Source organism: Tamandua tetradactyla, chromosome 25, assembly GCF_023851605.1.
Source record: "Tamandua tetradactyla isolate mTamTet1 chromosome 25, mTamTet1.pri, whole genome shotgun sequence".
In the NCBI taxonomy this organism is placed as follows: domain Eukaryota; kingdom Metazoa; phylum Chordata; class Mammalia; order Pilosa; family Myrmecophagidae; genus Tamandua; species Tamandua tetradactyla.
The window spans coordinates 22,483,180-22,510,629 of record NC_135351.1 but is presented as its reverse complement, the minus strand read 5'-3'; the positions used below and the strand labels follow the sequence as shown (position 1 = coordinate 22,510,629).

The window sequence follows — 27,450 nt, the reverse complement described above, 5'->3', positions numbered from 1 at the left end:
CTCAAGAAAGGCCAATGTCTGTCACATGGGAAGGCACATGGCTGGTATCTGCTAGTCCTTGTTACCAGTTGCATTGGTTCCAGCTTCTAATTCCAGTGGTTTCTCTCTAAGCATCTGTGAGCCTTCCTTTAGCTCCTCTGGGGCAAACCTCTGGGTTCAGGATTGCTTAGCATCTCATGGGAAGCCACATGGCAATGGCTACTAGCTTTCTCTCCCAGCTTCTTGTTTCAAACGGCTTCCCTGGAGGCATTTTCTTTTCACATCTCCAAATGTCTCTGTGTCAGCTCTGGAGCAACTGTTCTCCAAGCATCTGAGTTTCCTCCAAAATGTTTCCCCTTTTAAAAGACTAATCAAGACGTACCTTGAATGGGTGGAGGCACATCTCCATCTAATCAAAATTCACACCCACAGTTGGGCGTGTCACATCTCCATGGAATAATCTAATCACAAGGTCATACCTACAATTGAGTATGGAAACAATCTAATGAAAGATTTCCACCCTACAATATTCGTTCAGGATTAAAGAGCATGGCTTTTCTAGGGGGCACAACTCTTACAAACCAGCACGATGAGATTACAAAAGTAGCTAATAAAAAACCTTTCCCAATTTCAAGTGTTTATCAGTATGAATTAGGATTTTATTTTTAAGTATTCTAAATTCTAAGCCAAGCACAGAAATAAAATTGGATACTGAGGCTGCTAAAATGTTATAAAATCCAATTTCAAATCTGGGTGAAAATTTTAATAATCTCATTGAATTCACTGATTGACTTTAAAATAAACAAGTTTGAACTCATCACCCCACTGTTCTGAAGGGGTTGAACCTGTGCCCCAGAGATTGCAGAGAGTCTGGGTGCCACTCCAATGCTTGAGGAAGGTGAACTCTAAAGCATGGCCATCACCCCAGTGCTCGGAGATTTTGTGACCCTCACCCCCATGTTTGGAGAGAGCAGGCTGCAGTGCAAACCCCGGGAAAGGATGAAGCACTTTCTCTGCCAAGCTCTGAGGACAAGGCATCTTTCTATAGATGACTCTCAGACCTTAAATCTAATACAGTTTGCCCTTTGGGGTTTAGGAACTGTTTGGGACTGGTGCCGCTGCTTTGTTTCCAATCTCTCCCTATGGCAATGGGAATGTTTACTCTGTGACTGCCCCTCCTTTGTATCCCGGAAGCAGATTATGTGTTCTGAGTCTCACAGGTTCACAGCTGGAGGGGAATTGTGCCCCAGGACAGACCACACCTGGAATTGATTTTGATGTGACTTTATACTTAATACTGTTACCAAAATGATTTAAGGCTTTTGAATATTGTGAAGGAATGAATGTATTTTACATTTGGAAAAACATGTTGTTTGGGGATCCAGAGGGTGGAGTTTGATTGTTTGAAGGTGTATGTGCCCCAGAAAACATCATGTTCTTAAAAATAATATATTCCTGTGTGTGTGAATCTATTGTGGGTAGGACCTTTTGATTGGGTTGAGCTGAGGCCTGCCCCAGGTGGGTCTTGATTGTTTATTTGGAACCCTTTACAGGAGATGAAATTCGGAGAAGCACGCAGAGAGAAGCTCAGAGAGAAAAGCCAGAGAAGCTGAAAGGAGACATGCAGAGAAGAGAGAGAAATCTCAGAAAGAGAGAAAGGCACTGAAGCCAGAAACTTGTAGACAACAAAACCTGGGAGAGAAAGGAGAGACCGGCAGACTGGCCATGTGCTTTGAGGATGGCAGTAGCCAGTCTTCAGGCAGACACCATTACCTATTGATGGCTTGATTTGGACATTTTCATGGCCTCAGAAACGTAAGTTTGTAAGTTAATAAATCCCTATTGTAGAATACACCATTTCTGCCACATTCATTTTGGCAACTTTAGCAAACTAAAACAATTCTAATATAATACTAATTAGTTTCAACTGTGTCATACTTTGAGGTTCTTTTGTTTTCGAAAACGCATCCCACCACACAAAATAGAAATAATTTAGGTAATGGTGATACCATAAAAACTCTTAATTTTGAAAAGCTCAGGCTTACAGTGATGCCTAACAAGGGTCAGAAAGAGACAAGCCTAAGGCACAGTTATTGTCATCCAAGACTTTAGAAAGTAGCAGCAGAGATGGAAGGAAAGATGGCAGTCATCCAGGAGGCAGAGTTATAGGACTTAGAGGATGTTTAAATGCAGAGGGTGGAGGGACCGCGGATGGGGATTTCAGTGACTGGATGGGCGGCAATGGCTTCTTTGACTTCCTCTACAACCCTAACTCAGTGGCTCTCAGGCAAAAAAAAAAAAAAAAAGGTTCAGCAAATATGTTTCAAAGTATTAAAATACATGTCAAATAACAGGGCTCTGGTTGGTGGATGATTTCTTAGAAATACCTTTCAATAGACTCATTTTATGATCCTACAGAATGTCTTTTTTTCTCTTAAGGTGTTTTTTTAAAAAATAAGAACCTAGCTGCTGATGTAACTCCTGCCTTCCCCCATCTCCCCACCCTGTGATGATTTCTTCTGAATCAAAGTTTACCTTCTATTACCTCACTTTTAAGAAATCCTTTTTGCTTTATAATTTGGGTACATCTGGGTGGAAAAATCCTTTTACCCTAAATATAGAATTTCTAATATTGCATTTGGAAGCCAATACAAATGCTTTAACCAGAGCTCCAAACAAACATCCTTGTACTCTTGTATGTATTACAAATACATAGGGAAAGGTATATCTTCTGAAATAATTCTTCTGAAATAATTAGAGTCATAGGAAGTTGCAAAAAAAAAAAAAAAAGTGCAGGGAGGCCCTGTGCACCCTTCACCAGAAAATGTATTTTAAAAAGCATCTAGGAATTAATTTCCTAGTGCTGAGGAGATATATATATATATATACACACACACATTATGACTGGGTGAGGCAGGGATATTAAGGCAGAAGATAGCAATATTGACATGTTAATGACTCATTTGCTTTTCCCAAGAGCAGCTAAGTGTTGCTGTGTTTCTAAAGGTGTCCTGGTTGGACCAAAGTCAGTGACAAAATCCTCACAAGTATGTGGAACTTGAGGCGGTAAACATATTTCTCTGCTATTTAATTAACTCTACAGAACATAAGGCAAGCAAAATCCATTTCTAAGGAAAAGCAGCAATCAGAGCTATTAGCGAACGTCATTTAAATGCACACATGCATGCACTCCCACACAAGCAAAACTAGTAGCTGACTGGATTTTAAAGCTGAAATACGCTCAACTTCTCTTGTGCATCATGTTTCAAATTAACGTGGTCTTTTCATTGTAAAAACCAAGTATTGTAGATAAGAAGAATTCTCACCTGCCATGTGGGAGACTTGGGTTTGATTCCCGGCCCATGCACTTCCCAAACAAGCAAACAAAGAAACAAATGATAGGGCGGGCCACGGTGGCTTAGTAGGCAGAGTTCTAGCCTGCCATGCCTGAGTCCTGGGTTTTTGCTTGCCCATGCAAAAAAAAAAAAAAAAAAATTCCACAAATGGTGCTGCAATAAGGGAATACTCACATGGAAAAAGAATGAAATGTGACCCCTGCCATACAGCATACAAAAAGGAAAAAAATATTATAGATTGGTCACATTTTTGGCAAAATTCCTTTGAAACATGTGACTAATTCTGATATCTGATTTTTTTGTGCCAAATTTTCTCCTAACTACGAATAGCTCTTTTGTCACCATCTTTGGACCCTCACAGTATTTTTCAATCGTCACTCTTCTTCTCCACCATTAACCAAAGTGATCACATAACCCATACAAACTTAAGGTCTTTCATCCTGTGCATTTTCCAGGCCAGAGTGTAATTTTACCTTACATTTGTACAGCATTTTATAGGTCCAAATGCTTTCACGTCCATCATCTTATTTCATTTGACTAACAACCCTAAGGGGTAAATATTATTTTCCTCTTTAACTGCATAGAAATTGGAGGCTCAAAATAAAGACAGATTTGCCCCAAATTAGGGCAAAGCAGGGTTTATATTGGATACCAGTGTTTCTACTTTTAGCTCTTGTGATTTTTCTTCTTTACCAGAAGTATCTATGCCATTTGTAACCCGAATAACCCCCAATTCTCCAGTTTTCTAGTATTACTCACAATTAATATTTCAATAAAATGGTTTGATGCCCCATATCCCATACTCTAGGAAACTAAGAATTACCCAAATATTTCCAAGACTGGATTAGGGCCTCCCCAAACCCATTTATTTAGTTTTAAAAATTATTATCATGGTAAAACGTGTTTAACATTTACCATTTTAAACATTTTTAAGTGTACAATTGAGCGACATTAATTACATTTACCACGTTGTGGCAAACTTCACCACTATTTCCACAGCCTTTTCACCACCCGTGACAGAAACTCTGTACCTATTGGAAATAATTTCCCATTCCCACCTTCCTGCAGCCCCTGGTAACCTCTAATCTATTTTCTGTCTCTATGAATTTGCTTATCTTAGGTATTTCGTAGAAGTGGAATCATACCATACTTACCCTCTTGTGTATGATAAACACAAGCTGCTTATTTCATTCAACATGCTGTCTTCAAGATTCATCCACGTTGTAGCATGAATCAAAAGTTCTTTCCCTTTACAGATGAATAGTATTCCATTGTGTGTTTGTACAACATTTTGCTATCCATTCATCTGTGGATGAGCCCTTGGGTTGTTTCCACCTTTAGGTTATTGTGAATACTGATACTATGAATATTGATGTACAAGTATTTGTTTGAGCCCCCATCTTCAATTCTTCGGGTTACAATTGCTGAGTCATATTGTGATTCTATGTTTATCTTTTTGAGGAGTCATCAAACTATGTTCCACAGTGGCTGTACCATTTTACATTCCTGCCAGTAATGTACAATGGTTCCAATTTTTCCATGTCCTCTCCAATATCTGTTATTTTCCATTTTTTATATAATAGCCATCCTGCAGTGGGTATGAAGTGGCATCTCATTATGGTCTGATTTGCATTTCCTAATGACTAATGTTGAGCATCTTTTCATGTGCAGATTGGCCACTGCCTGTCTCTTTGGAGAAATGTCTAAGTCATTTGCCCATTTTTTAAAATTAGGCTTTTTCTTTTGGCTTTTTCTTTTTGTTGTTGAGTTGTAGAAGTTCCTCATATATTCTGGATATTAAACCCTTATCAGATGTAGGAATTGTAACTCTCTTTTTCCATATTACAGGTTGTCTTTTCACTTTCTTAATAATGCCCTTTGATGCACAAAAGTGTTTCAATTTTGATGAAGTCCAGTTCATCTATTCTTTTCTTATGTTGTTCATACTTTTGGTGTCATATCTAAGAATCCCACTGCCAAGTCCAAGGTCATGAAAGTTTGTCCCTATGTTTTCTTCTAAGGCATTTATGGTTTTACCTCTCATATTTAGGTCATTGATCCATTTTGAGTTAATTTTTGTATATGAAGTGAGATGGGGTCTAACTTTATTTCTTTTGCATGTGTGTCCATTTATCCCAGAACCATTTGTTGAAGAGCCTATTCTTTTCCCATTGAACGGACTTGGCACCCTTGTTGAAGGTCAATTTCCCATAAATATGTGTAGGGCTTTCTCTATCTAGCTCCAGTTTCCTTTCTCCACTACCTTCTCAGTCTCTGCACTGCGTTGTGTCTCTTTGAGTTCTCTTTCTGAACAGTATGGACTTGTAATGTGAGTACAATTGACAGGTACCTCATCCATGTTTGAGCACAGACACTCGTATGCATGCTGCTTTGTGCTGCTTCCTCTTTCTGGTGGGATGGCATGGCCACCGTGAGACCTATATTGAGAATGGCGGAGTGCCCTCATCCTGGTTTCATAAATAATCAAGTAGAGAAGAACCGTGACCTGAGCTGGAATACTCTAGATCATTACTGGAGTGAGAAATAAACTCTATATTCTTTAAATCACTGAATTACTCCTGAGTCTCTTATCCTAACCAATTTAACCTCCCTAACCAAACATGCCCATTAAAGTAGCTTTCTAAGCAGAGGTAAATTTCCCTCCCTAAGAGGAATTATGGCTTTCCTCTAGCCCAACAAGTGTTTTAGATAATATTTTATGGTCCCATTACACTATGTAGGAAAAAACCATGGGCTCTGGAGTCAGACAGACTTGAGTTCAAGTCTGGGTTAGACACTTTTAGTTCTGTGACAGTGGGAAAAGGGCCTAACTCTGAGCAACACTTCCGTTATCACAAAAATAGGGTGAAATGTATGTCTCGAAGTATTTTGTGAGAATTCCGTATGATAAAATACGTGTAATGTCATAGTGTGGGTTCCGTAAATGTCTCTGGCTCACCGTATGCAACCAATAAATATTATAGTTGTGACTCAAAGAGCACATGTTTTAGGTTTCCCTATGGTAAGAACAAACAAACACATATGTGAATTATGTACCAAGAGGAGCAGAGTTAATCCTCAGAGAACCCAGCTCTAATGTGAGAAATGTGCTCACTTACATTACCCTGCTAATTTTCTCCTAGGTTATGGTCTCTTTTAAATTGGTTTTTTACCACTCCATACTTATTTCTAACCCATTTCTGCACAATGGCATGTTCAATCTTTTACTATTCCAGAAACATTTGTTTCCAGCTCCAATACCTCTAATGCCTATAGTGAGCCCTCAAAAACTTTCTCTGATTAAGTCTGATCTATTCATTTGGTAGTTGACAGATGACTGGACTTATTAGGGCCTTGATTTTCCAGACTTCAAAATGTTGGATGAGAATTTTGATGTGGGAGGGAAATTGAAGTCATTCATGGAAAGATGGTACAAATGTGGAAGATGCATTCATTATATGTCAAACTGTTTAAGGCTATAATTCAGTCCTTCAAAAGCGTCTTAAAGTGTTTTTAAAATATCTATTTTGTATTTAATAGTAGATACAAAAGCCTTAAGAATTAAATAACTATAGATAATCTCACCACCCAACATTACCATTTTGGTCTAATTTCTTCCATTCCTTTCCAAATACACTATTCACGCGGGCGCGCACGCGCACAAACACACGCGCGCACGCGCACACACACACACACACACACTGTTGTTTTGTTTTGTCTTTGTTTCTGCTCTTTTTCAAAATTGAGTTCATACTTCAGTTTGGTATTTTTCTTTTTTCACTGAATGTCACATAGTAAACATTTTCCCACTCAAGAATCATTTCTAAGGCCCAATTTGCATTTCTACTGTCATGCCAGAGTAGCCATTTAAATTTATAATGAGAGGCAGAGAAAGTTTTGAATTCCTAATTTGTGTGTGCATGTCAGTCCCTCGCAATGTTGAGAGAAATGCTGAATTGCTGTGTTTGTCAAAATTCTGCTGGCTCCCATCACCCGATCCTCACTTACTCTACAGAGCTAGCCGTGCTGTTGGCAGGGTGGGGAATCCACACTGTTCAGTGGTGTTCAGCCTCGGGGTATTCTCTGGAATGGAAATAGGAAGTACTATAGTTCATTATCAGTGCTGAACAGATCTTCAACTTCCTTCCTCAAATACCCACATCTAACACGTAAAACTCTTTTGTCTTTTACTCATGCTTTGAATTACCTTTTACTTTTCTTTCTGCTGTAACTATTACGAAGTATGTCTTTATATGAAAATATTAAGATATTCTGAAGATAGCATTATCAAGAAAGAGCAGGAACGCTGAGCTCTCATAATCTGGTTGCTGGGTATTCTGTGAAAAGAGGGGACATGATTCAGTCCTCTGAAAATCCCAAACCTCAGATCGCAAGTCTTGGAACATTGTGGGTTTCAAGCTGAATGTGAACACATATGTCTTATGAAAGATGAGATTGTTGATTAATGCATTAAAGCTGAAAGGTACAGAGCCAAGGTAGGAAAGTGAGGGTTTTACCTTGTAGTCTACAGTTTATACCTACTTTCCCTCTCCATATCAGTTGTGCCAAGAACACTTAACAGATTCATAATGCTAAACTGGCACCAAGTTTGAAGGTGGGAGTATGGAGGGGAAGATAAAAACCAAGGGATTCCATTAGAAATTGCTTCTGCTATCTCATTAATCTCTTCCTGCAAATAATACATGCAAAACTCAGGCTACTGAGGTCTCCAAAGAATATAATTTTTTGTGGGGTTATAACAAATTAAAGAAATAAATTAAATCACCAGCCCAGCAAGGAAGTGCTTGAAACCCTAGGTTTGTAGTCTTTACTACTGTTCTGCAATTAAAATAACAGTGATCTTTTATTGAAATACATATATTTCATATATATGTGCATATATACATACTATTATGAATTGCAAATGTACTTTTCCATTTTGTTTTGTCATTAGGCTCAGAGTTCTCCAAGAGTCCCTTCTATGACCCTAATGCCAAAACTTGTACCTGCTACTCACTAATTCTAAATAGAGAAAAGCAAGATATAGAACAGAATGGAAGTGGAGATGTGGTGTTCTTTTACATGGAAATAGAGACGGACATTCCATCTTTGGCTTTTTTGTATTTGCGTGCATAGGATGCATGCCTGTTTTTAGGCAAAAGTTGCCTGGGTTCAAACACATGGAGATGAATATAACAGTTGTGGGCTGGGGGTTTGGGACACTCAGTGAAGAAGATGGGTTGTTCCAGTAGAAAGGATACTACATCTGCCAATATCCAGGCTATTACATGGTGCCACGTTTAACCTGCCGAGTGACCCTCTTAGCCTCCCAGCAACACGTCTGTGAAATGTTCTTTCCTCATTGGTAACATTGAGGGCCTCTATTTAGTTCTATAATTATTTGACATTAATAACCAGAATAGTCATCCAGGCTTTTCTAAATCCTATCACTGATTCTCTTATTCACTCCTAAGAGGAAATTTTTAGGCAATAAAATTGTGAAACATGGGAAAGGTTTTATGAAGAGAAGTTGTGTGCTCTCATTCTTCTCTATGCTTCTGTTGGCGTGTTGGTCTGCGTGATTTTCTGCTTTGAACAAAGAAAAATTCCGAGGATCTTTTTGAGGTTTCAAATGCTTACTTATTCAGAAATTTTCCAATGTGCCCTTAAGTCATCTTAATCTTCTAGAATACATAATGTGATGCAGTTTTAAACCATGCAGTCCTTTTCTTCATATTAGGATGGATGCTCTCTTTGAACTTGACTTTCTAATGTGCTAGAATGTGTCATTTTTCTTTTTAAATTAAGTAATAAAAATGACTGTCATGGGTTGGGTAGCAATTGGGGAATCATACAAGAAAGAAGACTGGTCTGGAGAAGAGGGGATATGGTTCTACACTTGAATCTGATCCTAGAAAATATTCCTTGATACCTATTAACCTTGCTAATTTTCTTCTGTAAAATTAAAGGGTTGGAGCACACTAAGTATTATCTTAAAAGTGCCTCATTTAGACATGTTGCAAGCATAGCTAATCTGTCCTTTTTCAATAAATGTGCTTCACCACACCTGCTCATGTCATCATTCTGTATCTTAACCATACACAGTGATACCCTAAAGGTATTATTGAATGACTACAATGTGACTATTTTCTCCATGATTAGAGAAACAAGAGAAGTGGTCCATGGTTCCCCAAACATATGCCAATAAGCAATATAAAGCAAATAAAGATGGTATAGAATAGCAATAATGTAAGGTTTAGGATAAGAAAAACAAACAAGCAAACCTGGATTTGAATCTTACTTTGTTCCTTATTAGCTATTGATATCTGGGCAAACCACTTTACCTTGTGCCTCAGTCTCCTTAGCTGTAAAATGGAGATAATAATTAAAATGAGAATTACATTGGATAGCATATGTAGAGTACCTAACAATAAATAGTTCTCAGGAAATTTCCAGATTAACCAAGAACTTTCAATGCTGTAGATGTGTGGAGTGCCGAAGCCTTTCAGAGTTGGAGAAGAAAAATTATCCCATAGCCTTGGTCTCTTTGAGATTCCAGAAGAGAGCCCAGTTACATTGTCTATAGTATTTCAGTTCTTTTTGTTCTGCATAATCTGTTTTCTGAGCCAGATAACAATAGAAAACTAGAAGCCCATGTTCTCTGGGGCAGAGTGCCAAATTGTTACTTGGCATCTTCAGAAACAGGCAGATAACTGTGAGTATGAAAATTACTTGTACTCCCTAATTTCTGTCCATGCATATATAAAACAAAATGAGCTAGATTTTCACTGTGGCTTGTATGAGGTAATGTGGTAAACTTCCTTCTCGTATTAATATTCTTCCTTCCTCAACAGTTAAGTTTCTTATGCTATGAACTCTATATGGGAAGAGGCTATATCTTATTCTTCTTGCACAATGGGAGCACCTAATAAAACTCAATAAATTCTTATAATAGTCCTAGACTCTCAGAATTAAAGACATCTTGTCTTCTACCCAAGTAATTAAAAATCTCATCCATAGCTTCTCTGATGGATTGGTTTATTAGAAAAATGAAAGTGTCCTGCAGGTCATGTTGGGTTGCCCTGGTTATAGGAAAGTACTCTCCCATGTTGAACCAAATGTTTATCCCAATGTAATTATCATCCAATGTAATTACTTAGCATCCTTGAATAAAAACACTTAGTGACTAAGGTCATCAAGAAAGGGATAAATAGAGGTCAAGGTCAATAGGGAATTTTACCACATGAATAACCCTGTCGTTAGCCCTGGATTGGGACCCTGAGTTACTGGTACCATCTTCAGGGAAACAAGTTCTATAATACCATGCTTGTCTCTCATGTCTAAATATGGCTACCTGGAGTGGTTTATTAGAAATGATTCTAGCTGTGATTATTGTAGTGTTTTTTTTTTTTAAGCAATACTTGACTAGAGGAATTTTCATCTCTCAAATCTTGTCTTGTATCATTAAAGTGTGGGTTTGGCTGTAATAACAATACCCTAAGAGGCTTAATCCATAGCAGGTGATCCATAGCATCATCTTTAGTGGGCTGGATTTTGTATCATCAATCATGAGGGCTACTAAGTCAAGGAAGAAATAAGTGGGAAGGTAGGGTTGCATGCCTTATCTGTTTCTTTTATCAAGTTAGTAAAGTTTACACCTAATATATGATATTAGGTATGGAATAAAACACAAAGACCCTCAAATAGATAAAAGGCAGAATTCTTTATTATTTATCACTCCAAGTGAGAGACAGGTACATGCAAGGGGTTATATCCAGGGAAACAGTAATGGTAAACTAGAAACATCGGAGGTGGCATCTGTGTGGCAAGTGGAGTTGGATAAGCGATGTTGCATAGGCTTCCTATGGATTGAGTATTGTGAATAATTCCATGGGTCCAAGGAAAAAGAAGTTATCACTGGATGCTTGGCATCTGAGTCCTTTGGCAGATGTGCATATGTGTTGTAACCCAGGAATATTAAAGCACCGCAAAAGAAATGACTGGGGCATGGGTTGAACAAACTGCCTATGAAGGGGAACTGAGTTTTTTAACCATGAGTGTAAAACTATGTCAAGGCAGCACTCATGAAATATTATATTACACCAAAGAGACATGAAACTTAATATTTAAAATATTCAATATCCTAAGTGAAGGGAAGTTAAGAATGGGTTTAGAGTGGGTTTTGAGTTATTGAGTTTGCCATACACCTCTATCACTAATCACATCATTTAATGATGCTTCCTTTCATTCCTGGCTTGCATACCACTTACAGTTTGTGCATGCTATAGTCTTGGCTTCTTAACACTCTTTGTATGTGGTTCTGTTGTATTACCAATTGATTATATCTCTAAGCCATGCCTTCACGAGCCAGTAATAAGTTTAATAATATCCTAAAATTGTGTAATATTTCAAAAATTTCCACAGTCTTCCAGTCTCATGCCATTATTTGCTTTTCTGCAGGGCAAGGATTTTTACTTCCACTTTACAGAGAATTTTTGTTTGTTTTTTTACCATATTATCATTCCATTCTTGGTATATAATCAATAACTCACAGTATCATCACATAGTTGTATATTCATCACCATGATCATTTTTTAGAACATTTGCATCAATTCAGAAACAGAAAAAATAAAAAAGGAAAAAACTCATACATACCATAACCCTTACCCCTCCCTCTCATTGATTATTAGTCTTTTCGTCTACCCAGTATATTTTAGCCTTTGTTTCCCCTATTTTTTTCTATACCCTTTATCATTCCCTTTCATTGATCACTAGCATTTCAATCTACTAAATTTATTTTGACATTTGTTCCCCCTATTATTTATTTTTAATCTATATTTTACAGAGAATTTGAGACTCAGAGCTTAAGACTAAGTTGGGCATGATTTATATCCAATCCTGGAATTTGTATATTCTGGCTCCTAAACCAGTGCTTTCTCAATGATTCCATGTTATAAGTCATATAAATGTATATACATACACACAAATATACTCACACATACATATAAACATATATATTTTTGACCTAGCAAAGTTAAATATACTTACAATGCTATTGTGCAAATACATATAACTATATACGATTGATCTAAAAATATAAATTTAAAAAATTTTATTGCTATTTATATTCTTTTGTTAATTAGTCATTGTCATCATACTTTTCCTTAATTCTTTAAATACAGTTTCCTTTAATTTCTGTGAACATATTTTTAGTAGCTTGTTTTTCTGCTAAGTCCAACATTAAGTCCTCTCAGAGATAAGTTCTCATGATTGCCTTTCTTCCCTATGTATGAGTTGTATCTTATAATCTTTTATTAAAACTGGACATTTTTGATAATATATTAGAATCTTGGACTTCTCAGTTCTGGGGTTTATTTTATTTTTTGCTAGTTAATTTATTTGCGTGGTGAATTGCCTAGGCTCACTCTATAGAATTTCTCTCCCTATGGGGTACAACTACTTATGTGTCTGCTCAGTTTTTTTTTTTTTTAAACCGTTGTTTTTGTTTTAAGCCTGGCTTTTTAGTGGTTGTCCCTGGTCTGTATAACAGAGTGATCAAGTAATGATTGGTCAGTAAGGCTTCCTCTACCTTTGTCAATGGATCTGTGCATGGGTTGGGAAACACAATAAATGTTAATGGCAGTTTATGATGAACTATTTTTCCCCAGATTTTACTTTCTGCTGGACTTCCTCATGCTTCTTGCACAGGTACATAAATTCTCACATTGAGTTAGAGACATGGAGATAGCTAGGGGCCTCTCCATGGTTGTTAACATAGTCATGTACAATGCATGCTTTTCCAGACTGTCAGGGGAACTCTCCTTAATCATCTGCCATGAGATCTCTATTGCTTTGACAATGCCCCTGCACTTCATTCCAGGTCCTTCCTTCTGGCAATAAATCTGCTGGTTTCCATGACTAGCCCTAGTTTGGTAGGGCTATTTCTCTGGTGGAAATGGGGGACTAGAGTAGCCTCAAGCAAAATTGCCCCAGAGCTCCATGGTTCTTACCCAAGCTCAGTAATTCCTCTTGAATAAATACTTCTAAATATATTGTATGTCCATTTCCAGAATCCTAAATGGTTGCTTTTGACCAGTTGTCCAGTTATACTCTTTTGGAGAGAGGATTTGCTGAGCTTCTTGTCTCACCATATCATACATCCCCGTGAGATGATGTTTAAACTGAATTTTAAAAGGCCATTGGATACTACCTCAGCAGAGTCCTGGGTTCAATACCACTCTTGGCAGAAGGAAAATTATGTGCTAAGGTATGGAAGAATGAGAAATAATGGCGAGTGTAAGATCAGTAAGTTATTCAAAATACTTAAAGAATGTATATGTACATGCACGTGTGTGTGTGCGCGTGTGTGTGTGTTGGAGATAGAAAGTGAGAAATGGGAATATATAAGGCTAAAGTAGAAGGAGAACCTGGTTCATAAAGAAGTTTGCAGACCATGCTAATAAACTTAGATTACTAAATTTTATTCTAGTAACTGGAATAGTAAAAATCTAGTTTAAAAAAACATAATTTATTCTAGTAACTGAGTAATTATTTGAATAACTTCACGTCTTAGTAAGATCATTGTGGCAGACTTATGGAGAGTGGATTGGCAGATGTCTGGATTCAAGTTAGTGAGACCACTAAAGAAACCTATTTTAGAACAAAAAAAAGATGCTCACTTGGAGGGTCACAGGACCATAACTATGCCCAACTCCAGGCTCGTAATCTACAAATTTATCTCTGAAGTCTATATAAAAACACAGACTGTGTGAATGGGGGCCCCTGCAGTTGTTCAGTGGGAAGACTGTATAGTGATATGTATTGGCCCTGAAAAGACATTTCAGCAAATAGCGATGGAAATAGAGAAGAATTTACTTTGTCATATTTTGACAATGCAGTATAGTATAGAATACACAGTGTGCAAAGTAAAAGGGTTTAAAATCAATTCTTCTAAAGCAAAGATGTCAGACGGCTGGCCTAAAAATAGTTTTCATGTGTTTGAAGTCTTATTCAGTGGAAGAGAAGAACCACTTTTTACCTTTTCCAAAGAGAGCAGAAAAATTAGAAGTGTCTTCAGCAATGGTAGTTATGTTGAATTTAAGGCAATATTTCCTGACTCCTCTCAAATAATAAATCCAAATACCTAGGTGAATCTTCTTTCCTAGAGATCTTTAAGAGAAATATAATAGCTTCTTCTCTCTGTCTTCATCTGTTTTAAGTACATGGCTGGAGCCTTAGGGCTATTTCTAGGACACTGTTTTTTCCCCTTAAATCTTATTCAGTTGTAATCTTTGACTTCAGAAGAAAGGATGAGTGGAGTGCACAATCTATTTTTGTCTCTAAGGTTATCTATTTTATATATAATGTGGAAAAATTACTGGACTAGAAATCAGATACCACAACTAGCCTAGCTTGAATAACTAGCTATCTTATTCTGCTTACCTGTAAAATAAGCAAATTTCATTAAATGGTAATTTCTAAGTACTTTTTCAGTTACTAATGTAAAGCACCAATATGCTACAGACAAACCACTGTATTTATTTATTTTTTTTTCTCAAAACAATGTAGAAATTTCCTCTTCTAGTCATGGTGGATTAGGAAATTCAGAGCAACTTTGCTGCTAAGACCAACAAGAAAACCTGAACAAAGGATAAAAATGCATCTGTCTAAGGAATTAGGAAGCTAACAAGATGGTGAAGAATTATGGAGCAAAAACCAGGGAAAAGGATGGGAGTCAGAAAAGAGAGTCTTGCTTTTGGAGCTGCTTTTTTTTGGAAGAGCATCTACCAATCCCCAAATTCGTGGCTAAGAGTCTGGGAAACACAATAGAATTTTTGGCAGGCTTACAGAGTTAGAAGGACAAAGGTTGAATTTCCAAGCTGTTTGGAATTGAATCACACACACACCACCCCCAAAGGTATGTTCAGGTCCCTGCTGTGTTTCTTTGAGTGTGAGCCCACTTGTAAAGAGGACCTTTGAAGATGTTGCTAGTTGAGGTGAACCTAAACTGAAGCCAAGTGGGCTTTAATTCAATATGACTGAAGTCCCTATGAGCAAAGGAAATTGTGTACAGAAAAGAAGCACAGGGAAAGAAATTGGAGGTAAACAGACCCCAGAAGAGAAAGGAGAATATACCACCAGGTACATGGCCATGGGACAGAAAAGCCAAGTACCAAGGATCACTGGCAGCCTGCCTCAAAGTGCCTTAGTCTTTGGGGAGAAAGCATCACTGGCTGACACTGCAGTTATAGACTTCTCCTAGCTTCAAAACTATGAGCCAATAAATTCCTGTTGTTTAAACCAACCCATTGCATGGTAGTTGTTTTAGCAGTTGGAAAACTAAAACTCCAAGGCTAACAAAAAGAGTAGGCCTTTGTGAGAGTGTTTGGCAAACAGAAATATATGAGTATTCCAATGAATGCAAATAGATGGACAAATTAATGGTACGCATGAGAGCAAAACTAAGGGCCTGCACATTAGATTAAAAGCAAACATCAGAAAAAAAATTAGATTTTCATTGTGAGCAGGTCACTGTCAGGAATTGTTTTTGTCATATGATACACACTGATAGTCCAGGAAATTACTTGTCAAACCTAAATATATTTTCCTCTTATTAGGCAGTCTTTTCGTTTTGGCGCCTATTTCACTCTGTTCCTTGCCAAAAGGCCAAGAAAACATGCAAGTAGAACATTAGCATGAATGGACTTTCAGTAATCTGTATAATAGCTTAATCTGGAGATTGAAAAAAATAAGCATGGCATATTTTATCACAGAAAAATATAAATTAAATATATGCACTGGAATGATTATTGGTTTGATATTTTAAAAAATTGATTTCTCATTCTAAGATGATGGACTACAAAATTTTCCTACCTGATCGTTTCTGCGACTGTATTAACTGCTTGCAGGTCCTGGACGGGGCAGAATTCCCCGGTTTGAGCTTTTTTCATGGGCAGCAGTGGAGTGTTCCATGGAGAGTTGCACGGTCGGATGATTAGGTGTGCTTCTAACCGCACCAAGTGACTTTGAATCCCTTCCAGAGCCTTTTGAGGGATCAGATACTGTCGCACTGCCACGGGACTTCCGGAGAAGATGGCAGCTTAGTAAGGCACGCGGGTCTTAGTTCCTCCTACAGAACAACTACTAAAGAACTAGAAACAGTACAGAACAGCTACTGGAGCCACGACAGAGACCAGACACACAGCGTACCCCATTTTGGACCGGCTGGACCGGCTAAGAGACTCCACTGTGGTGAGGTCCCCGAGAGGCGCGCGCTTCCCTGGGCCGCGGTGGCTGGTGGCCAGAGCCCCTCCCTCCCTCCTTCCCAGGCCGGCTGGGAGTTTTGGATCAGCGGTTCCACAAGCCACAGCGGCCAGCGCCCCTCCCCCATGCGCGGCTTCCCGGGCCAGCTGGGAGCCTTGGAACAGCGATTCCCCAAGCTGCGGTGGCCGGCAACCACAGCCTCTTCCACACATGCGGCTTCCCAGGCCGGCTAGGAGCCTCGGAACAGCGGTTCCCCAAGCCGCGGCAGCTGGCGACCCTCCCCCACAGGAGACTTCCCAGAGGGAAAGGAAAGAGTCTCCAACAGTAGAAGAGACTGAGCCCAGCCTAACACCAATAGTGGCATTAATGAACAACTCTGACTACTAAAAATAGGCCCTCAGCTCAGGCGAAACTGATCAAGGTGGAAGTCGCCTATTGGGCTAACTGAAAAAGAGGAAAGGGGGCAAAACAGAGCCTTCTGCGGCTGTTTCTACGGAGGCTTCGTTGCCTCTGGGCTCAGCGCTGGGATTACACAGGTGGCAACTGCCCCGAACGCAGAAACAGGCTGCTTTCAGGGCTCTCTACCACCTGAACCTTCCCTGCCGGAGGGGTGAAATGCAACTCAGGTGGAATCCCTCTCTCAAGGAATTCAGATCCCAGGACTTCACAATTTGAAGCCATTAAAACCAACCTACAACCTTTCCTCTGTCTCCACCACACACCCAGCAGTGAGAGCCTTCCAAAGTTAAAGGAGCCACAACATCTTTTGCTGGTGGGACCCACAGACAGACAAGCACCACATACTGGGCAGGATAAGAAAAACAGAGCCCAGAGACTTCACAGGAAAGTCTTTCAACATGCTGGGTCCCACACTCAGGGAAATCTGATTAAACACCCAGACGCCAGCAAAAAATAAGAAATCACACCAGGAAAATTGAAGATATGGCCCAGTCAAAGGAACAAACCAATAGCTCAAATGAAATACAGGAACTGAAACAACTAATTCTGAATATCCGAACAGAAATGGAAAACCTCTTCAAAAACCAAATCAATAAATTGAGGGAGGACATGAAGAAGGCATGGGATCAACAAAAAGAAGAAATGGAAAGTTTGAAAAAACAAATCACAGAACTTATGGGATTGAAAAACACAGTAGAAGAGATGAAAAAAACAATGGAAACCTACAATGGTAGATTTAAAGAGACAGAGGATAGAATTAGTGAACTGGAGGATGGAACATCTGAAATCCAAAAAAACCAGAAACTATAGGGAAAAGAATGGAAAAATTTGAGCAGGGGCTCAGGGAATTGAATGATAATATGAAGCGCACAAATATACGTGTTGTGGGTGTCCCAGAAGGAGAAGAGAAGGGAAACGGAGGAGAAAAACTAATGGAAGAAATTATCACTGAAAATTTCCCAACTCTTATGAAAGACCTAAAATTACAGATCCAAGAAGCGCAGTGCACCCCAAAGAGAATAGACCCAAATAGGCATTCTCCAAGACACTTACTAGTTAGAATGTCAGAGGTCAAAGAGAAAGAGAGGATCTTGAAAGCAGCAAGAGAAAAACAATCCATCACATACAAGGGAAACCCAATAAGACTATGTGTAGATTTCTCAGCAAAAACCATGGAAGCTAGAAGACAGTGGGATGATATATTTAAATTACTAAAAGAGAAAAACTGCCAACCAAGACTTCTATATCCAGCAAAATTGTCCTTCAAAAATGAGGAAGAAATTAAAACATTTTCAGACAAAAAGTCACTGAGAGAATTTGTGACCAAGAGACCAGCTCTGCAAGAAATACTAAAGGGAGCACTAGAGTCAGATATGAAAAGACAGAAGAGAGAGGTATGGAGAAGAGTGTAGAAAGAAGGAAAATCAGATATGATATATACAATACAAAAGGCAAAATGGTAGAGGAAAATATTACCCAAACAGTCCAAATGTTAATGGACTGAATTCCCCAATCAAAAGACATAGACTGGCAAAATGGATTTTAAAAAAAGGATCCTTCTATATGCTGCCTACAGGAAACACATCTTAGACCCAAGGATAAACATAGGTTGAAAGTGAAAGGTTGGGAAAAGATATTTCATGCAAATAACAACCAGAAAAGAGCAGGAGTAGCTATACTAATATCCAACAAATTAGACTTCAAATGTAAAAGAGTTAAAAGAGACAAAGAAGGACACTATCTACTAATAAAAGGAACAACTAAACAAGAAGACATAACAATCATAAATATTTATGCACCGAATCAGAATGCCCCAAAATACATGAGGAATACACCGCAATCACTGAAAAGGGAAATAGACACATCTACCATAATAGTTGGAGACTTCAATTCATCACTCTCATCAATGGACAGAACATCTAGACAGAGGATCAATAAAGAAACAGAGAATTTGAATATTACAATAAATGAGCTAGACTTAACAGACATTTATAGGACATTACACCCCACAACAGCAGGATACACCTTTTTCTCAAGTGCTCATGGATCATTCTCAAAGATAGACCATATGCTGGGTCACAAAGCAAGTCTCAACAAATTTAAAAAGATTGAAATCATACACAACACTTTCTCGGATCATAAAGGAATGAAGTTGGAAATCAATAATAGGCAGAGTGCCAGAAAATTCACAAATACGTGGAGGCTCAACAACACCCTCTTAAACAACCAGTGGGTCAAGGAAGAAATTACAAGAGAAATTAGTAAATATCTCGAGGCGAATGAAAATGAAAACACAGCATATCAAAACCTATGGGACGCAGCAAAGGCAGTGCTAAGAGGGAAATTTATTGCCCTAAATGCCTATATCAGAAAAGAAGAAAAGGCAAAAATTCAGGAATTAACTGTCCACTTGGAAGAACTGGAGAAAGAACAGCAAACTGACCCCAAAGCAAGCAAAAGGAAAGAAATAACAAAGATTAGAGCATAAATAAATGAAATTGAGAACATGAAAACAATAGAGAAAATCAATAAGACCAGAAGTTGGTTCTCTGAGAAAATCAATAAGATTGATGGGCCCTTATCAAGATTGACAAAAAGAAGAAGAGAGAGGACACAAATAAATAAGATCAGAAATGGAAGAGAAGACATAACCACTGACCTCACAGAAATAAAGGAGGTAATAACAGGATACTATGAACAACTTTATGCTAATAAATACAACAATGTAGATGAAATGGACAAGTTCCTAGAAAGGCATGAACAACCAACTTTGACTCAAGAAGAAATAGATGACCTCAACAAACCAATCACAAGTAAAGAAATTGAATCAGTCATTCAAAAGCTTCCCAAAAAGAAAAGTCCAGGACCAGACGGCTTCCCATGTGAATTCTACCAAACATTCCAGAAAGAATTAGTACCAACTCTGCTCAAACTCTTCAAAAAAATTGAAGTGGAGGGAAAGCTACCTAATTCATTCTATGAAGCCAACATCACCCTCATACCAAAACCAGGCAAAGATATTACAAAAAAAGAAAACTACAGACCAATCTCTCTAATGAATATAGATGCAAAAATCCTCAACAAAATTCTAGCAAATCGAATCCAGCAACACATTAAAAGAATTTTACATCATGACCAAATAGGATTCATCCCAGGTATGCAAGGATGGTTCAACATAAGAAAATCAATTAATGTAATGCACCATATCAACAAATCAAAGCAGAAAAATCACATGATCATCTCAATTGATGCAGAGAAGGCATTTGACAAGATTCAACATCCTTTCCTGTTGAAAACACTTCAAAGGATAGGAATACAAGGGAACTTCCTTAAAATGATAAAGGAAATATATGAAAAACACACAGCTAATATCGTCCTCAAGGGGGAAAAATTGAAAACTTTCCCCCTAAGATCAGGAACAAGACAAGGATGTACGTTATCACCACTATGATAATGTGGAGGATGTGGAGAAAGAGGCACACTTATCCACTTATCCACTGTTGGTGGAAATGTCAAATGGTGCAACCACTGTGGAAGGCAGTTTGGCGGTTCCTCAAAAAACTGAATATAGAATTGCCATATGATCCAGCAATAGCATTGCTAGGTATCTACTCAGAGGACTTAAGGGCAAAGACACAAACGGACATTTGCACACCAATGTTTATAGCAGCATTATTTACAATTGCAAAGAGATGGAAACAGCCAGAATGTCCATCAACAGACGAGTGGCTAAACAAACTGGTATATACATACGATGGAATATTATGCAGCTTTAAGACAGAATAAACTCATGAAGCATGTAATAACATGGATGGACCTAGAGAACATTATGCTGAGTGAGACTCGCCAAAAACTAAAGGACAAATACTGTATGGTCCCACTGATGTGAACCGACATTAGAGAATAAACTTGGAATATGTCATTGGTAACAGAGACCATCAGGAGTTAGAAACAGGGTAAGATAATGTGTAATTGGAGCTGAAGGGATACAGAGTGTGCAACAGGACTAGATACAAAAACTCAAAAATGGACAGCACAATACTACCTAATTGTAATGTAATTATGTTAAAACACTGAATGAAGCTGCATCTGAGCTATAGTTTTTTTTTTTGTTTGTTTTTTTATATATATTTTTTATTTTTATTTTTTTCTCTATATTATCATTTTATTTCTTTTTCTGTTGTCTTGTTATTTCTTTTTCTAAATCGATGCAAATGTACTAAGAAATGATAATCATACATCTATGTGATGATATTAAGAATTACTGATTGCATATGTAGAATGGAATGATTTCTAAATGTTGTGTTAATTTTTTTTAATTAATAAAAAAAAAGTTAAGCAGAAGTGATAAACGGGGGTGAGGGGTGAGAGGTATGGTATCTATAATCATTTTTTTCTATTATTGTTTTATTTCTTTTTCTGTTGTCTTTTTATTTCTTTTTCTGAATTGATGCAAATGTTCTAAGAAATCATGAATATGCAACTATGTGATGATATTGAGAATTAGTGAATATGTATGTAGAACGGAATTATATGTTAATGTTTTTGTTTGTTCTTAATTTTTTTAATTAATAAATAAATCCTTAAAAAAATTTTTCCTACCTAATTCTAAATGGGCATAGGGAAAATTGTTTTGGGGGAAATATTAGTCATAGATTCCCTGAGAAAATGTAAAGATATATAATTTGGAGCTCTTGACGACACTGGCAATCCCAAGAGACAGTTCTTCTCAGTCTCTAGAACTTTCTGTATAGAAAACTGATGTGAAAAAAGATGGCCTTTTCTAAAGTTCCTATCTAATGTGATTTAATTCAGAGAATCAGATAATGTCAGTAGGGAATAGGCAAAAAAAAAAAAACAAAAAAACATGATGGGCGTTCAAGTCGATTTACAGCCATAGCAGGTAAGAAGATTATTTATTCTGTACATGAAGATTGGTTTACTGGAAGAATCTTACCCTAGAGTAGTCCACAGGATAGAGATAAGGGAAAACATTTTTGCTCAGCTTTCTCCCATCTTCCAATTACTATTGGAGAAGTTTTACCCCATAAGAAGTTAAATCACTGTCCTTCTGGGCATCACCTGGCCCCCCCCCCCCACTTCTCCAGAAATGTGATACTTTATTTAAACCTAGAAGTAGTAAGGTGAGCAGGCTAGGGATCATTGAATGAGAGATGACAGGAGAGAGAGTGGGGCAGAGAATGGTGGGCGGAATTGCACACACAAGCTTGGACATGGTGTTGGTCTTGGTCTGTGTTCTGATATTCTCGTGGGTATGAACCTGCTCTAAAGAGTCTCTTGAAGATGTTGTTTCAATTGAGGTGTGGGCCCAATAAATCAGATTGGATTTTAATCTGGATTAGTAGAGTCTTTTATAAGCAGAATGAAATTTAGATGTAGACAGAGAAAAACAGGGAAAGAAGCTGGATATCACTGAATCTGGAAGAGTAAGGAGACATAATCATGTGCATTGTCTTATGACACAAAAGTCAAGGACCAAAGGTGACTGGCAGCCAGTCCCAGAATGCCTCAGTTTTCTGGTATTCTGTCATCGGACGCCACAGCCATCACCTTGCTGATACCTCAGTTTTATACTTTTCCTAGTCTCAAAACTGTAAGCCAATAAATTCCTGTTTGTTAAGCCAACCCCCATTGGATGGCATTTGTTTTAACAGCCAGGAAACTTAAGACAGGGGTGGGGGGGGGGGAAGGAAAGAGGGAGGGAAGGAAGAGAAAAAGAGGAGAGAATGAGAAAGAAAGGAAGAGAGAGAAGGAGAAAGTGGAAAGGGGGAAAGGGAGAGAGAGCTTCAGAGAGAGCACGGTTAAGGGAATCTGAAAAAGTTTGTGTCGCAATACATGTGGCCAGAGCCTATTCTTTAGGGAAAGTTCTCATCCATCCCTGGTCTGGGATGTGTCATAAAAGCAATTTCCCTAACCAAATACAAAAGCTGGCTAATTTACAACATGTATACAAACGCTGGGAGAGATTTCCTATGAGTCCAACTAGAAAGAAAATAGCAATTTCTTGGAAATTCCAGCATACGCATTAGAGTTTGGGTATTAAGAGCATTTGAATTTGAATGAAGCCAAGAATGAAAATTTTAGGAAAACCCATACCTTCAAACATAGGGCAATTAGGGTTCATTGAACTTGTCTGTGCCAGTTTGTATAAGTAGACATGTAGTGCTGGGTCATGGGTGGAATTAAGGCACTAGAAAATAAGCTGTAAACTCTGTATTTCATTCCTTTCTTTTAACCTGAAGTGAATATAAATATTTGATCTTCTCTTTTTCTTTAGGGGAAGCACATTTATTCTGTCTGTGCTAAATTTTTTTGAAGTTTTGTTATGATTTTATTTCAAGCATAAATAGATCTTTAATCATATTTAGTTAAATATATTTTGGTGAATTTTTAAAAACCTAAATTGAGAAGCCTTCAAAACAATTTTGTTCTATAAATTAAGGGATGAGAGAATTAAAGGGGAAAATCCCCTGGGAAAATTCTCCCTAATGTTGCTGACATCCCTGATTGGGTTGTTTCCTGAATAATATTATAATCTATTATTCTTCGTAAAATTTCCTCTTAAAATATACTTTGCACAGAAGCACCCAGCCATGAACAGACTCCCAACCCCCAAGGTAAATTTGTGGTCTTTTTTTTTTTTTTAATCACAATTGACTTCTTTTTCTTTTTTGTGAAAAATAACAAATATACGAAGAAGCAATAAATTTCAAAGCACATACCTAAAAATCAGTTGTCGAATAGATTTTAGAGTTTGGTATGGGTTGCAATTCCATACTTTTAGGTTTTCCTTCTAACTGCTCTAAGACACTGGAGACTGAAATATCAATATTATGATTCAGTAGTCATACTCATTGATAAATCCTGTCTTCTCTGTAATAACTTCTCCTTCTTCCATTCTTTAGGGGATCTAACTTTTTCATGTTGGAAAAGCTATTGATAGTATGGGGTAGGAAGATGGAACTAGTTGATGTTCTGGAAAGACTGGCCCCTCTGCATTTCAGGACTTATCCAGTCCAGGGACCCATCTGGGGGTTGTAGATTTCTGGAAAGTTACCCTTTGCATGGAACCTTTGTAGAATCTTACATAACATCCTAGGTGTTCTTCAGGATTGGCAGGAATAGTTTTGGTTGGGAGTTGGCAAGTTATGCTAGGTAACAATGTCTAACTGAAGCGTGCATTAAGAGTGACCTCCAGAGTAACCTCTCTACTCTATTTGAGCTCTTTCGGCCACTAATGCCTTATTTGTTATACCCCCCTTTCCCCCTTTTTGTCAGGATGTCATTGTTGATCCCACAGTGCCAGGGCCAGGCTCATCCCTGGGAGTCATCTCCCACGCTGCCAGGGAGAATTTCACCCCTGGATGTCATGTCCACGTAGTGGGGAGGGCAATGGTTTCACTGACAGAATTGGGCTTAGAGAAAGTGAGGCTACATCTGAACAGCAAAAGAGGTCCTCCAGAAGTAACTCTTAGGTACACCTATAGGTAGGCTAAGTTCTCTGCTACATACATAAGCTTCACAAGAGTAAGCCTCAAGATTAAGCGTTTGTCCTGTTGATTTGGGTGTCACTAATGTTTGACACAGTATCAGGGTTTCCCCGGTGGTAGAGTTTAATAGTTTCATCATTTTTCTCTTGTCCCTCAGGGGACTTTGCCAATACTTTTTGGTTAAGTATTAAGCTATACAGGATTAAAGGCTCTCATTTTTATTCTGGGCTCCCTGCGTTTGGGTTGTTTGAATGATCTATCTAGACACGTTGAATTAGATTATGTACTACAGAAAATTTAGGTTCTAGGCAAAATAAAACTTTCTTCCTTTGGTCTCATACTGTAGATGAGGTTCTAAAATATAGACAGTGTTTTCCTTACCCCTGTATTCTGAATTACCTTAATCCCAACCTGATCAACTTCATCTTTTTGTTTTTGTGTTTTTTTAAATATAGAATGCATCACGAATTTTCATGTCATCCTTGAGCGGTGGCCATGCTACTCTTCTCTGTATTGTTCCAATTTTAGTATATATGCTGCCAAAGTGAGCACTCGGCTTCATTTTTATCTCTAAATACCAGGTTATGCATAAATAAACCAACCTTTCAAAATCCAGAAATAACAGTTACCACTCTGGACTAAATATGACAGCTATAAGAGTTTACAATCTAGGCCCCTGTTTTCATATAAGTATTTTCTAAATAAGACCATACAATATTTGTTCTTTTGTTTCTGGCTTATTTTGCATCACCAAATGCCCCACAGGTCCATTCTCAATGTTGCATGCCTCACAACTTCGTTCCTTCTTATAGGGACACACTATTTGATCGTATGTATACACCATTGTTTGCCAGCCTACTCCTAGTCAGTGTATCCTTCACCACTTCCATTCATTGGACATCATAGATAATGTCCAAAGTCAACAGTTCATCAAAACTTTCCATTTTAGATAATTTCATTGTTCCCAAGAGAAAGATAACCAATAAACACACCCTCACCAAATAGGGAATCTAAACCTCCCCTTAACTCTTGCCTCTCTCCCCATTATGTAGTCCTGGTGTTGCTGTGGTACTGATGATATTTTCCTGTTAAACATAGCCCATAGCATGCAATAGCAGTTTTCCCCCTCTACCCCGAACTTATTTGTACAAGGTTCATACTTTTGCAGTAGTTCATGCAAGAACTTATTTATATTTGTAGTGCTAATCAGTGGGACACATGGGCTATACAACTCCTTTCAATTTTGCTCACTTTCAATATGGTAATATTACTTATAGATCTACTAGTGAATCACCTTTACTTCTATTCATTCCCTTACATTTAAGTTCAACCTCATTAGCTAACTGTTCACCTATCTCTAGCTTCCATGTATCTCTAGGTTCCCTATATTCTGTATTTTAAGCCTTTGATTTTACCTTTACCAAGGTCATAAAAGTGGAATCATATAATATCTGTTATTTTTTACCTGGCTTATTTCACTCAGCATTATGTCCTCAAGGCTCTTTGTCTTGTCATGTGCTTCAGGACATCATTTTGTCTTACCACTGTATAATATTCCATCGTATGTATGTACCACATTTTGTTGATCCATTCATCTGCTGATAGGCATTTGGTTTGTTTCCATCTTTTGGTGATTGTGAATAATGCTGCTATGAACATCACTGTGCAAATGACTGTTGTTGTCACTGCTTTCAGCACTTCTGGGTATATACCGAGTAGTGGTATTGCTGGGTCAAAGGGCAATTTGATATTTAGTTTCCTAAGGAACTGCCAGATTGTCTTCCATAGCAGCTGTACCATTATACATTCCCACCAGCAGTGCATAAGGGTCCCAATTTCTCCACATCCTCTCCAACATTTGTAGTTTCCTATTTATTTAATACAGCTATTCTTATAACTATAAGATGGTATCTTGTTGTAGTCTTGATCTGTATTCCCTTATTATCTGTGCTTAATTTTAACACATGAGTACTTATAACACGTACAAAGAGGTGAGTTTGGCCTTTCTTCAGTGGCTCATGAATATTTTATACTTCCCTTTTTCCCATTTTAAAGAATGGGTGGGTGGGAAGGTGATTGGCCTGCCATTGATGAAAAATTCTATCTTGGTAGCCCAGAATGATAGATGTATATGAACGACAGAAATTTACCACATTCTCCATGAGGGAACTCAATTTTCGCTCAAAATTATGTATTTTCTCCATCCTTTCTAATGATCCAGTTCATTTCTAGCTGCTCAAAAAATACAGGGAGAAGAAGGATAGCTGAATCACTGAAGCCATTGGAAAGATAATTCAAGTATGTATCCCAAAAATGATGTTACAGTGGCAAAAAATTAGACACAATCCTGTCAAAGATGGTTCATGAATGAATTGCAGAAGGAAGAAGTCATAAAAGAAGTCTGCTCCCCTAATCCCTGTGGAGATTTATTTTACAATTGACAGGGGACTAAGGACATCTTTCTAAAATCTTGTCTTGTGGCTTCAGAATTCAATCTCATATTGGGTTCAATTTCATATGCTTTTTACAGTCCATACTCTATTTGGCTGTCAGAATGAGGCTTTTAAAAAAATGACTCTGATCTCGATGCTTTTAACATCTCAACACTCTGCTGGACTCCCGTCACACTCAGAATAAATTCCAAAGTTGAGGATTTAAAACGACTGCACAGTTTGGCCCTTGGCTCTCTGTCTCACTGACACGAGCCTCTAGCTTCCTCTTACCCACCTGGCTTTAGTCACCCTGGCCTCCTGGCTCTGTCTTGATCAGGGTCTTTGCTCTTGCTTGGCATACTCTCCCCCACATAGTCCTCACTTTTGTCCATTAAACATCACCTCCTTGGAGGGGTCGTCAATGGATCACTACATAAAATAACACTCCCT

At 38.0% G+C, this 27,450-nt stretch overlaps 1 long non-coding RNA gene and 1 other non-coding gene across 4 annotated transcripts in view; one reads left to right on the top strand and one right to left on the bottom strand.

Annotated features, from left to right (window-relative positions):
* Nucleotides 1-27,450, top strand: part of LOC143669016 (uncharacterized) — a 556,320-nt gene that overhangs the window by 441,342 nt on the left and 87,528 nt on the right. For all 3 annotated transcript variants that reach the window (XR_013168650.1, XR_013168651.1, XR_013168649.1), the window contains exon 6: nt 1,533-1,794. This is a non-coding gene — a long non-coding RNA (uncharacterized LOC143669016). The remainder of the gene's footprint in view (nt 1-1,532; nt 1,795-27,450) is intronic.
* LOC143669410 (U6 spliceosomal RNA) lies at nt 25,014-25,120 on the bottom strand. Its single transcript, XR_013168922.1, has one exon. It is a non-coding gene; the product is annotated as a U6 spliceosomal RNA (small nuclear RNA).